General features: G+C 42.2%; 1 protein-coding gene across 3 annotated transcripts in view; it reads left to right on the forward strand.

Annotated features, from left to right (window-relative positions):
• Positions 1 to 5,514: 5,514 nt before the first annotated feature.
• The window catches only part of LOC100750001 (extracellular sulfatase SULF-1 homolog), a 79,039-nt gene continuing 69,672 nt past the window's right edge, over positions 5,515 to 14,881 (forward strand). Inside the window, exon 1 of one of the 3 annotated variants that reach the window (XM_024367206.2) lies at positions 5,515 to 5,917. The gene's annotated coding sequence lies outside the window, so the exon portion shown is untranslated. The remainder of the gene's footprint in view (positions 5,918 to 14,881) is intronic. The other 2 variants (XM_012385006.3, XM_003489024.4) reach the window with 2 other exon arrangements.

Consider the following 14,881-nt stretch of genomic DNA (forward strand, 5'->3'; position numbering starts at 1 on the left):
TTTATAGTGCATTTGAAGGGCCGATTGCTCGTAATGGGTGTCGCGTGGGCCCTGACAGGGCGCACGTGGTCGTCCTGTCTCGAAGACAGGAAAGAGAGGAATGGCCAGCCAACGATCGAAAGAAGAAAAGAGAGGAACGAACAGATTGGCAAGAGCAAGGGGCTGGTAAGACTCGGTAATTCTTAACGATAATCATCGCATCCGGGATATGCCGTGGCTTTGTCGTCGCGGATGAAAACGCCGCAAGGGTGAAGATGATCTAATCGTTGAGGAGACAGGCCGCTAACGACTCCGGCCACGGAGGAAATAAGGCGGATAGAGGCCTCCTCCTTCTCCTCCTCTTCCTATACTTTCGCGCGACGGTTACGCTTCGTTTTAATCAAGCCGCACAGTTTAATTTCACGCGGGCGTCAGCTTTGTATAAATAGCCAGATGATGGCTACGATGATGAGTACTTGGAACAGATTGCCAGCAGCGTCAACGTTTCTTTTTCCCTCGTCTTCTTTTCGATTGAAACGACCAGTCCATCAAAAAATGCGTCACAACGAATGAATAGTACGCGTTAATGAGCCAAAGGGGATATACCACCGTGTAATCGACGAACTTCAACGACTTCCTGTCTGCGGAGACCGAAGGAACAGGTGACCTAATTCAGTGTAAAGTAACTCTTGCTGTTTATCCGCCGGTGGTCCGCTAGTAATTCGATCTATCTATCGGTAAATGAGACGAGCAGGACTCGTCTAACGTGGGATTAGCACGTGAGCAGCCTAGTACTTTTTAGCTTCGATCGAGCAGGACGGAGGGGATGTTTCGATTGGGGTGAAGATGAATGGCTCGATTCGATTAACCAATACAACACGAGTCACTTTATAAGGTGGCTTTACACTATACAAAAAACAGGATAACAAAATATAACTAATATAAATATAATATAAAGAAACGAAGGAAAAAGAAGAAGAGAACAAATAACGTATAAGGGGACTGCCAGATAGGATTAAAAACGAAAACCCAAACCACTCGACACTGCATCGCGAGTTTCTGACTGAACGTATTCATTGCAGATCTCGATAGTTCATTCTCGTCTCTTGCAAATGTATTCTATTCTTATGGAAAGAAAGCGAAACGAACGTTGAGATGAACATGCCAGATACCCCCGATGGAAGTTCGCACGCTCTCTGGTCAGGTAGGGAAGAAAGAGAGGAAAGCGAGGGTAAATTATTGATGAAAAACAGGAATTCGTCGCGATGCGATGGGACGACCGATCGGAAGTTTTCACGTGAAATTTGCATTGCGGATTTAACATGCACGTTACTCGGCAGCCGTTCATCTCTACTTTGTCCCTGCATTATGTATGACGCACACAGCAAGCTCCTCGAGCTGCAGCTCTGTTACGGATTCGAAAGTGTAGCAGACTACTCGACACACATTCCCCTGTCTAACCTACCCCGTCCTTATCTCGTGTACTACCTTTTAACGTACTATCAGCCAACATTCTTGCATCCTCGTGGTTAATGATAAAAGCAAGAGTTTCCCCGGGTGAGAATGTCTCGACGAACGACACCGGGGCATTGGTTTTTCCAATAAACTCCTGGGAACTCGGCCATGAAATACACATTGTAATATGTAGGTGCTGTTTCATGGAGTTCTGAATAGAAAAATTAACAATGAGAATCCTGCGAATGTACAATTTTATTCATGAGAATCATTGCACGTAGCAACTTGGAGTGATACATTCTTTACATTCTACAGATTCTTCCTCTTGGAATCATAGAGAACGATGCCATTATAGTGTATATTATATTGTATATTATAGTGTGTATCGTGATTGAAATATTACACTAGTTTGATCTTGAAACCACCTTGACATTCCCATCAATTGGCAATTTTTCTTGAATCTTGAATCGATCTCTTCAGGCTCTTGACAGATCTCATTACATATATACCGGGATATCGTCCATCAAAATACGCGTTGATGACATAATTGTGATGCGTTTATAATCTTAATAAATCCATTGAAGTATCCTGTTAACACATCGATGTTTTCAAACGTTCATCAGGATCAAAGCGATCAAGTAGTTTTCAAGCGGTTCGTGTAATTATCCAATAACAAACGTGTCCTAAGCATCATTATTACGTACCATAGGGACACGTTTACACATGATCTACGAGACTTTAATTATGCCCCCGGGGAATCGAAAAGGAATAGACGCGTTAGACGAAAGCAGTCGCGTGAGCAGCTGCCTGTCAGGTCGTTGTGACTCCAATAGAACAGAATAATTATGTGGCAGGTCGGAACGAGTCGCTTAGTTGCTCGTTTTTGACCAAACTCGTGAACTTACCAGAAGAAGATCGCTGACTGTTTGCGCTCACGCTGCACGGAATGTGCGCATACAATCATAACAATGTGATGGAATTACATACTAAAGCGATAAATATTATTCCTTTTCGATGAGAATGAAACTTCTTGGTATCCGTTATTCAGATATTTCCATCTCTGTAGGTTCCCCTTGGAAACTTTTACTCGTCCGATAATAATGGGTTGTCGCAGTGAATGCGAGGGGAACTGTGCTGCTTCGATCGTGTATTCTAACTAGCGAAGCTAAAGTGTAATTTAATATAGGAGACTCAGGCCAAAATTTATAGTTCAACGTGCATCCTTTGTACATCAGAACGTCCATCAATTTCCCGAAATTTCTATGTTCGGTTTGATTATTTTCAAGTGACACTCTGGATTGCAATCGAGTACACAGCAACTCGAAGTTTAGGTACTTCTCTTTACTTTGCGTCCCAGCGTTTGTACATCGAAGCATTTATAAATCGAATTTATCATGGTTTCCATTTTCAAGCAGCAAAACTGTTCTCAAAATTGCAATCGATTGCAGAAACGTTAACGTTCGGTCTCGCGTATAAGTTTGCCCTTTCACGGTATATTTCGTCGGTTTCCCCACCTGAAGAGGAAGAGGCCTGAGCGTGCAGCTTCTACGAAAACGCATAAACATTTCACCTGGACCGCCCACTTGAACCAGTCTCCGCAATATCGCAAATATTCTGGCGCCATCGAGTTTCGAGCCTCGAGTCTAAATAAATAGCCGATCGACGAAGACTTAGTTATGCATGCGACTCGGTCAAAGCGAGTACGATACTCAGTGTGTTCGGCTGGCTGAATACTTGAGAACGACGGCTGGCCGGTCTGAACAAGTGGCCTCTGCCTTTTCGATGGCCGACGAGAGCTATGATTTGTTTCTCGCGAGACGACACGCGGATAGACTGTTGAAGGAAGGTCCAAGACGAGTGGCAAAAAGAGGAGAATGATTTCAGCAACGTCGAGTGTTTAAGGGTGCCGGACTCTGGAGGGGCTTAAGCACTTCCTAAGTTTTGATTACAGTCGACGTTGAGCTATAATTACTCGAGGTTAACGCGTTGCAGCTACTGACGCATACGTTGCGTCGTCTTAATTATTTAAGGTCCAAGTTGTGGTTACAATATGAGTATCCTGATATACATGTGACTGTTCTGAATGAAATATTTAACTATCTGTGCGAGTACACTCATAAGAATCTGTGTGCATATTTGATAGCTCTGACGTATTCGTTAAAACGACAGTTTAGCCTTAATTGCTCGACTCTTAGACAGACGCAAATGATGGGGATTTTGTCTTCGTGCATTTTTAAAGAGACAATCTGCGAGCAGCGAAATTACATTTTCTGGAAAAGAACGATCCCTGTTTTAATAGTAACGAAGAGCGTAACGTAATTCTAAAAACTATTCTAGACCATAAAATCCTATCGAAGGAGATTAAAAAAAAAGAAAGAAGATATTCAGCTAGGGGATGAAAGACATTAACGGAAGACAGGAAGCGTACCCGTATCGAAGATAGCGCCTAGGTCTGTTGTCGGCGCGCACGCCATAAGCGAGTCTAGAACACACGGGTCTAAATCCTGGTTAAAAGCACTGATAAGCTTTAGGGTGATACGCACTATGCAGGATTCTCCGAATTTGCCGTTATCAGCTAGGGTTTGGGATCGTTCGATTCCAACTATGCCATCATCCTCGGTCGTTAGACAATCTGGAACGAAACTTTCCTCTCGAATTTAGGCCAATAAACGTGATAGTCGTGACAGGTGGAATTTAGGCGACGATACGCTATTCGTAATAACCTGGGACTAACGCGTTACGGCACAGGTGCTGGTTTGCAACGACTGGTAAGGTAAATGACAGGGTAAACGCGGTAAAGGTACACTAGCATTCTGGTATAAAAGGCTGGTACGGTTACATCGTTCGCTCCCTCGAACGCGAACGCGCATATATGTGGAAAATTTATCGAATCGTTTGCGAGTCTGGCTTTCGATCGTTTTTCCAGTCATGTTTCGTATGTTGGATCTTTACGATTCTGACGATTCGTTTATTGGTGATACGGAAGAGTGACATAGTTTTGACATAGCGTTTTACAGCCGTCGTATATTTTTTTTTTTTTCACCGTAGATATTTTACGAGGTGATCGAGGAACGCTTCGGGGGAGAAGTAGGTGGTTCTTCGTTCTAAATTTGCATTCCCATTCGTTGCATTCAGGCGCACTGCGCAACGTTGGGCTGCAAGTTGCAGGCCTTGTGTGAACGACCCCGGGCCTCATACGAAATGTAAATATTTACACGTGAGAGCAGCTGTCAGTGAAGGGGAGTATTCGCTTTTTCAGGTAATGGCCCCGATACCATGGAGGCGCCTTGCCTGCTACACCCGCGATACGTTATCCTGCCACCAGCAGATATTCTTCTCGCTCTTTTTCCACGAATCTTCGGTCCAAGCTGTTGGGATTATACGCGCGTTTGAATGAAATGAATTGGTTAATTAGTTGTGCGTTATCGAACACATGATTGGATCGGAGAATCGATTTAATTCAAGCTATATATAAGGTGGTTCATAAATGCATGTCGATACCACTGGAGGTGAATCTACGCTCTGAAATAAGCAAAAGAAATAGGAACATATTTTCTACGTACGTGCTTTATGTGCAGTAACATGTATCGAGGGACGGAACGAACGCTGAACAATTCCTTTAACCATCCATAATTCCAAACCTGAGGTACGTGAGGGAAATTGAAATATACTTAATAAAAGAGAAAGTATAGATGGTATAGGAAGTATAGACAGAATATTCAGACGATTTTGGAGCTGAACCAATAAATGACGATCCAAGATTCAACAAACATACCATCAACCCAATTATCATTCTGCCTTCATCCATCAAGTTACGAATGAAACCAGAAGCAGCTCTTTACCAATATTTAATTATAAAGAAAGCCACAGTGAACCTTGGAATAAAAATTCGAAGAAATTCATTGGAAAGCTCCAAGAGCAGAGTTCTAATTGACTGCTACTTAACACCCCACTATGGAGACGACCTCTCTCGATCCTGCAAACTCGATCAACTACAGTAGGAGAACAACAGGCGGATCAGGCGGTACCAATAGGGTGAAACGTGATTTTTCTACGCCGTGCCCCTTCCACGGACCGATCGGCACTCGTGGAAGATACACTTGGCGCGGCTTGCCGGTCCGCCAGGCGACGGAGTAGTTTTCTGGCGCTGGCTAGCGGAGCAGCTGTTTCCAGACTGGAGCGGCGGCCTGGCTGGAAGTTCAGTCTCGTTGCGACCGTCGCCGAGGTCGTGTCGTAGCCTGCCGTTTTTGCGGTCGCGCTCTTTGCCTTCCCGCCACGTGCGCTTCTTCCTCTCTCTCTCTTTCTCTCTCCTTCCTCTCCTTCGTCTCAGTCTTGTCTCGTCAGCCGATACGTCTCGAAACCGGCTCCCGTTCGAAACTCTCCATCCGCGGCAAACCACGCGACGTGCACGTCGCCCCAGGATCCAGGAACGCTTCTACGAACGAAGAGGAACCGAAGAGGATTCTGTTTCATTAAGACGCCAGTGAGTAGCAAAACTTGATTCCCTTTCTATTTTCCTTTGTGAACGATTGAAATTTGAAATCAGTAGGTAAATTTGTAGGATGTGTTAGGATGATAAGTTGAGAAGTTAATCACGTACTTAGGATTGTTGCAATTTGGCGAAATTGCAGGATTTATTATAGGATTGTTGGAATTTCGTGAATATTTGTTTTGGACTTTTTAAACATTGGATTTTGAAAATTTTAGTAGAAATTTTGTGAGTTTAGGTTGTTGAAATTTTGCGAAACTGAAAGATTTTTAAATCTAGGATTATTGAAATCTGTTGAGATCGATAAATTGCTGAACTTAAGATCGTTGAAACTTAAAGAAGAAACGTTTTCATATAGATATAAGAAATTTCGATGCACTTGTATTATTGATTTACATATTTGACATAATTTTTATAAAATTCTAATATTTTGATTTATTCGATGTATCGTTGATTTGTATCGATTGATCGTGCAATGATACATTACCAAGCAGTTTATTGCTCAATTCATCAAATATCGATATTATACACCGTTCCCTCTAAATCAAGTAGAAAAATACACACAGTAATTTGCAATTCATTCTATTCGACACGGATAGAATTAGCTTAAATTACGACTTTGTATTTTATCTTGAAGCGTCATCGACGGTGTTCCAAAGAAAAAAAATACCTTCCAACAGATACTCAAACAAACCGACTATCATCGATTCTTCTGTTTAATAATCTTTGGTATTACGTAAATCGCCTCCGGTTTACGCGGTTCACGCGAACAGTTTCGAAACTATGGCGCGCATTGTTCCGCTACTGAAGTTTCCGGCCGACGAATTCGCGGCTCTCCCACCGGAAACAGTGGTCCCCTGCGGTAGAATCGGGCGATACAGGCCTGTTTTAGTTCCAATCTCTTGGTCACTTCGTGGAATTGCAAATAAAAAAACAAAAATCAAAAAAAGAACGTCAAATGCACGTGTTCCGAGGGTCGATATGCAGTCTGGAGCGAATATAAGTTAGTTGTAGGTCTCTGGAGGACCGAGTTTCGAATATTTTACGGGAGGCGCGTTTTATTTCGCGCCGACCAAAGGAATTCGACGCGCTCCGGAATAATTTTTCGATGGAACGTTGGTTTCTTCGTGGAGAATCTTTGTTCGAATACCCTGAATGCGTTGAAATACTTCAGTTTGGAATGTGCTGTAGCGAAACGGAATCGAAATTGTAGAAACTACCCGAATTCGATTTTGATACGATAATCGCGTTACGGCTGGTATTTCGAGTTGGTGATTCAATGGAAGAGCGTGCCATTATACGTTCGACGATATAATAAAATTATTCGAGAACATAATGGATGGGATGTTCCGCGGACGAAAGTGGCAATGGTTAGAGGCAATTACTCTATCAAAGCTTTGTCGTGTGTACATTAAAAATCTCTATACCGCTCGTTAGACGATACAACAACGTTACCGTGTAACTGCATGGAAATCCGATCGCTTTGAATCAGCGATGTTAAATGAACGTGGGCTGAAAGACTAGTAGCGTAGGAAATATATTCCAAAACACTCTCGATGCTTTGAATAATCCAATCTAAATATGAAAACTCCGAGAAATAAACTTCGAACACCTGAGCAGCTATTTCTCAAACAAAAAGGTTGACGCATTTCTCTCTGACTATGACAAGTTACTCCGACGGCCAACGACTTTATAACATTCACTGAAACCGTAAAGAAATTTTCCTCGGCACCTGTCAGTTTACATTAAACATTTTTATCGCGTACACCGATCGATCTATAATCAGCAATTCCTCGTCGATCATCGACTTTCATTGAATGATCGCTCGACCGTGCGTGTGGCGAAAGCGGCGACAAACGCTAAAGGTCGATCGTGTAGGAATTGGTGTAGCGTAGAACCGATCCACGAACATAGACACCTGCGTTCTAGAGTTCACAAGTTCGATGAGATGACTAACGACTCATTGTACGTTCGCTCGTAAAAGGAGCGGCCCATCTAGATCGCGTTTCTCTTTTCTTCTTTCGTTTTATCCCTGGTATCGTAGTTTGCGAGCGTTGCAGTAACCCGACCCATCCAACGGTGTAATTGTTTCACCTCTGACATGTGTTTTATGCTAAATTAGTTCCCGATATGGGACAGCATCCTCTGTGACGTGACTCAGACCCGACTATCAGAGAAGCTTTCCTAAGTAGGATACACTTAGAACTCCCTAAAAGTGATCTTTTCATTATTGCTGTTCTCTAAGCACTCTAATTAGTGCTCTATTACCATACTCGTACATCGAATTAGTGTCCTATGCACAACGGACTTGACTCTAAGAACGGGTCTCAAAGAGGCATCCTTGAAGCATGGCTCAAAGGAGTTTCACGGAAATTTGTAGACCTCGAAAGGACCTTCTATAGCAAAAGAAGGAAAGTTTCCCCATTGAGAGATTAAAACGAACCATCCATCCATTGAATAGAAATTTCTTCAAATTCTTCTTCTATTTCTTGAAACGGACATATGGTGCATCGACTAAAAATTTTACGAAATTCCTTTTCGTTTCTTTAATCTCAGCGTAGACGTTTCTATATATTTTTGTCAATTTTGTATTTTTTTAGAAATTTATCCTCCTGATCTCCATTCTTTGGATATTATCGGACGTCGAAACTTCTTCGTTGTTTTAAAATTACTTTCGCGCCTAATTATAAGAGATAAAACTTCGAAAGAGATAAATAGCCAATGGACGAAACATTTCTCTGATTCTATAAATTTTCGTGATCAGGTGGTGCATCTTTTTAAGATTTCCCTATATAAGGCTCGTAAAAGGGGAAACGAAGGATGTTCTAATTGAAGTGGAAACGAACGTGGCGTTCAATGTTCGGTCGCGTTCGGCATAAAGTTTGTTCGCGCGAAATACCAGTAAATTCGAAATCCACTGGCGAACGAGGCAATGGAGCGTGTTCTCGCTCGCTCAGAACGAATCGCGAATACATCCAGAGCTTGGCTCGATTCGTGCGAACGTGGAGTGACATTAACGCGAAACGAGGGCAGCACGATGTGGGCGAAGATGGACGTTCGTTATCGATGTGATTTGTTGGCGGTGGTTGAAACGAGGGCGTCAGGTAACTGGGGATTCAGGTAGGAAGCCAGTCAGTCTCTCCCTCGCGAACCTACATAAAATGGTAGAATATCGTTCTGGGTTATTGGCTGAGATAGTTTGCGAACTCCGTTGATGCTAGTTTCAGCGGAGTTACGCTGCTGGAAATGATTAAGCGTCGTATTTCTATTCGAAATGCCAGTTGATTAATTGCTGGTTAGCGGTTCGTGATGAAAATAGTTAAGTGTTGCGTTTCTATTCGAATACGATTGATTAATTGCTGCGTGCAACGGTGTTGGTAAGGATGGAACGTTTTCAAAGAAGATTCGAAATATGTAATTCAGAAACGAAGAAGTTTAGCGGTGTGTCTGTGCCGAGGATAATACCACCCTTCTTGGTTAAAATATCCTATTTATCATTTCGAAACTGAAGGAAACTGAAATTTTATCATTCGCTTTGTGCCATCTTTCGACTTGAAACACGTAGTCGTTATTTCGTAATTGCTTATATAATAATTTTAACAGGTAAAAACCTCGAGGTATTTCGAATATCTCGACATAATATATCGAGAACCGAGAAATGCTAGGGAAGGTACAATAGACGTGTTTAAAACTTATGTAAATTTTCTCATCTTTTAGGAGGAATTTTGTTCTTATTTACCTGCTAAACCGACATATTTATTATAAAGGTATTATTTCGAAATGCAATTTTGCTTGCTCGAAGACCGTATAATTATAAATTGTTCTGCATATATGACGCATTTTATGTTGCAAGACGGTAAACGATCGGCTTGTAGATTGTTTATTTTGACGCGTCGCTGAAAAGAGAACGCGCGTGGGTGGCTACTTTTTCCAGAACTTTTGTTTACCGTCCGACGAGTTTATCGATGGAATGTTCGTTAAAGATTCTGTGAAAGAAGATTGCGCGAATATCGTAAAAGAATCATCGGCTCGAATTAATAATCGAACGGTGGCGAGGAAACTCGAAAGGAACGGTTTCGAAAGTAAATGAAACAAAAAGCAATCATCGGAAACGATCGGCGCGCGGTGAAATTCTACCTAATCAAATGTTGGATTCGCGATGAATGTGTGAAATAAAAATAAAAGTGTATTTGAAATAAGCGCGCAACGCGGAATCGACCCGGTCGAAAAAAAGAGCAGCCACTTCGCTGCTTCGTTCATTACCTGTTGTTTTTTTTTTCAGCTACGTAAGCATTCGATCGTAACGCGGAATATTTTGCATGTGTTTAATTCCGCATCGTTCGATTAATCACGCGAGAAAATTCATCGCGTAATAATGCAAAATTGGAAATTTATGGCACAAAGTTCCGCAAACTTATAGAAAAATAATTTTAAAAATCCACTCGCCTTTCTTATATATATTTTCAATTATTTTTTACCGCCTGTAAAATGACTACGCATAAAACTAGTAAAAGCAAATATTAGGAAACATGGCACTATACATTTAAATTTTCGAAAGCTCAGTAATTGAAACATTTTACAATTTCTCCGAATTCTATAATTTTTCCCTCGTGTAATAGGTATGCGTTTGAGAATACTCGTTTCTCGAACAGCTTTCGCAAACTCATCGAAGGCGATCGCGACGGATCTCCGAAAAAGGAGTAACATTACCAAACAGAAGTTGATACCAGCTAAAAGTTATGGGGTGGTGAAAAACTTATCGTGGAATTTCGTGGACGTGGCCAGAGTGAGTTGCTTCTGCCTTCGATAATATTGATCTTGTCTGGTTGGCGATAAAAGTTTCGCGATTTCTTCTGCTTCGAGTTTTCAGTTTCCGATGCCAGAAATATCAAGTTGTTTTCTTCGAATAGCATCTTAAGTTACCCAGGATGACTTTCCATCATTTGCCTAGTAGTCCACCAAACAAGAAAGTAGAATAAGCGATCGATTGTACTCCAAATGATAACTCCCTGGCAATTTCGTATCATCGTAACAATCGTATATTTTAAGATTCGTTTGGTATTGTTACCCGAACAACAATATCCACTCGAAAAGAAAAGAAACACGGTATATGTTATGGAACGTTCTCGTATAATGTACATTCGTACCAGTTATCCATTAATCCTTATAACGATAATTTTTCACAAAATACCGAGCAAGATTATCTTTACAGAAACCTATAAACTGGTCGCGATAAATTATCAACGACGTTTCTTTGCGAACGTGCAGTTAGTGTATACGTTGAATATCGTAAATTTAATCGAAGTACACCGTGAATCGGATACCTTTAATCCAACGAGAAGCAGAATCGAGTCCCGCGTCTAGATGCACCGTGAAAGATTACTTAAACGTTTCATGGTTTCTAAATTGGATTTACGTGAACTTCCTATTAATACGGTGCGGTGTGACGCGGCGAAAGGCCGCTGAGGTTAAACGCCATTTATTTACGGAACGATTGTTAAGGATCCAGATATCGTACGCATGTTCGGCGTTTATCGGCGAATAAGTTTCTCGGGCTACACTAACGACAAGGCACAGGCAAGTTTATATCCTCATTTCAGATAGAACGATCGCTACTTCCACGACGATAGTCAGTAGGCATCGAGCAGGTATTGAATAGTATGCGTAAAAGTTAATAGCTTGCGTGTATAGTGTACGTGTGTGTGGCGTACGTGATCGATCACAGATGGGTTTATAGAGGTTTTTATGTCACAGCGTTGTACGTATGGGGGCCGGTAATTCTGTGTAGTTAGGAACTTTTGCTATTAATATTCGTCGAGTAGAAAATTCTCATAATTTTTGTGCTCGCGAGGGGAAACAGGTAATCTTGAAATCTCGATGCTGTTACATAGCTAGTTAATGAAATATAATATAAACAATTTATTAACAGTTGATGAATTGCAGATATTTAGATGTGTAAAAATGTGCAGAATGCATATATTATGTAAACATATACAAAATATGCAAAGCAAACTCGTTATACTTGTTACACTCGTTATACTCGTTATACACGTGTTGTAGTATTTAGAAGGTAAGACAGATCTATATAGAGATTCCATTTCTTTGCAATTTGCATAAATAACAATCTAATAATTGAATATTACAAAAATACTAAAAATGCCTCGAGAAAATTTTAGAAATTCTTAGCAAAGTGACGTGGTTGGGAGAAGGAGAGAACGAGATGCAAATGAAATGAATGAAAAACTGAGTTTGTGGATCTTGTCTCGTGAATCATCACAATAGGACCTTCGAACAGGACTTAGGTAAATATTTTCACAGTCAGTTTGTGATTCCTAGATAGAAAAAATTCGTTACTAATAATAACGACTCATAGCTATTTAACATTCTCCGTTCGAAGATTCATCGTCGAAGAGGTTTTGTGTTTTCGCTCGGATTTATCGTAGAAGGCAATTCCCTGGTGACAGAAAGAAAGTTTTGTAACGCGAAATAGTCTCTCTTAACCTTCTCTAAACTTCACCCTCACGACACACTAAGTGGCGGTAAAAATAGGCACTTGTACGTACGTGCAAACGCACGCACTCAGCCATGCTAAAGCACGCACTCTCCAGCTCCGACTTTTCATACGTTGCAGTCCACACTTTTCCCTCTCGACGAAAGAAAGCCCCGTCACATGTACCGCGGATGGACTTTGGATCTAAACGCAACGACGCGGAGGAACAACGTTTTGCCATTTTCTTTCTGGCAACTTGTCAATTGTGCCCGGCAAAATGTCTGTGAATCATGAAATATATTGCCCAGATTACCGTCCAAAAATCTGCTTCCAAACAATCGAACAACTTCCGTCGTAGTCTGCGTGGCGCCATTTCAATCCACTTTCAACCACCTTTATATTTTCTAAATTAAATTAAACTTGGCCGCTTTCCATTATCTTTTATCTTTCTACACCTCGTTTTACATATTATTTAATCGTGCTTTTACACTTTGTTTTGCAACATTCATTTCCTTATCTAAGTCACCTCGACGTTTTTCTTTCAACGATGAATATCGCGGAGCACGTTTATCGTTAACGATGCTTCTCGATACTAGTCGATAGGAAATGGCTCAAGAAGCAACCCGGACGGCAACTCGTTTAATTCCAGTCATTTCCTGCGAATAAAAAAGAAAATATTATTTTTAAGCTGGAGGCTAATCGATTCGAGAGAGTCGGTGGATCTTTCGTTGGGAGAGCGGATCGAGCGTCGCCTCTGGTTCAATCCTCCGACGTTATTTCTTCGTACGTTCGTTCTTATCGATTCTATTACACGGCCAGATATTTTGAGCGGCACGATATTGCGCGATCGATATCGATAAACCGACCGCTCCCGGCTCATTATTGAGCCGATGGATCTATTTATAGGCGGCCAGGTATCTTGATCTTTGGCCAAGTCGTCGGGTAAACCGATCGTCAGCCCCGTGTTTGCTCATCTTCAGCCACTGCGCTTTAGCGGATCGAAGAGGGTTCTTCAGGCTGATTGCATCGTATCGCCCCGGGATCGTTATATTGTCGTAACGAACCACATCAATGGCGGACGTCTTTATCGTCTTGGACGATTGGAAAGCCGGATCAGAACCACTTGGATATTCGTGGCTCTCTTCTAGTTCGTTTTGCGATCTAGGAAATTATTGTTCATAGAAGTTAACATAAGAAGCGTTTTCAACGACGCAGGGAAAATAAATTTTTCGAAAGATGAGTGATAAGTTCCAAGGTGTTATTACTATCTCAAGAACTGCCATGAAAATGGGAAGTTTATTTCCCTTGTTTGCATTGCATATAAGTAGTATATGCGATCCGATCTTTGCTAGTTCTCCCACTGAATTTCAAGGCGTTGATCAAATATACTTATAACTAGTAGATCTATGACGGTTTTCCTAGAAATTACGACTCGCGTACATCCGTACGAGAAACTCTGTTCCTTCAAAAATCCACGAATCTTTACCGGATGAAGATTAAAACATCAAGAACCACGGACACCTCTATGCCCCATCTTAATCCGTTCAGCGCGCTTCAATTCGAAATTCGATATTTTATGCAGATTTGCGGCTGACCAGCGGCTGGTTAAAACCGTATTACGGCACCGTAGGTGTTAGATTCCATTTGATGGTTCCCATGCTCGTAACTCAGCCGTGGACCGCCCATGGTGAGCCATTGTGGCCGCCGTCAGGCCAATATCCATTCGGCTCGTCTCCTCGCTCGCGCTTCTTTTCGCTGGTCGTTGCACGCCGCGTTTCGCGTAAATGAAATTATCAGCTTTTGCCAGTCGGTTACCACCGTCCGATTTCGTGAATCGTTTCGGGAATCTCTGTGTCCCGTCAGCAAAGATTTAGAGCCTTCTTTGTTGGGAGAGAACGAAGAAAACGCATCCAAGAGACGATAAGATAAATCACTGGCGAGGAAGAATATCAAAGGGATCGTAAAACAAGACGTCAGACGATCGTTCGATAGAAATTGAAAGCCTAGAGGATTTTAAATGGTCGGCAATTAGAATGTTGAGCATCGATCTGACCGACGAACTCATCGATCACCGGCGGAGAAGCACGTTCGATAATTCACGGTTATCAAATCGGCAGGAACGCGTGTCGTCAAGTTCATAGCGATTAATCACACGAGTCAGCCGCGTAACGTATTCCCGCCGCGTAGCCGCGATTCATCTTCCTGGTTGCCGGCTTTCCGTGCGCGCATTCCTCGCACGAATTACCTCGCGTCTTCGACCGTCGACCAAGGTCGCGTTCTCCTCTTCGTTCGAGCTTCTCCCTTCGTAATTACGCGCGTAATTTCGTTCGAGTCCGCGCAGCAACCAACTACGGCGACGGCGACGATCGTTGACCCTCGACGCGCGAGGAGTTCGCCCGGTTTTTGAAACCGAAAAATTCATTTCGTAGGCAAGAAAGGGACGAAGTGCGGCAGCGGCGGTCGTTAGG

Source organism: Bombus impatiens, unplaced genomic scaffold (genome assembly GCF_000188095.3).
Source record: "Bombus impatiens unplaced genomic scaffold, BIMP_2.2 scf_0317, whole genome shotgun sequence".
NCBI lineage: Eukaryota > Metazoa > Arthropoda > Insecta > Hymenoptera > Apidae > Bombus > Bombus impatiens.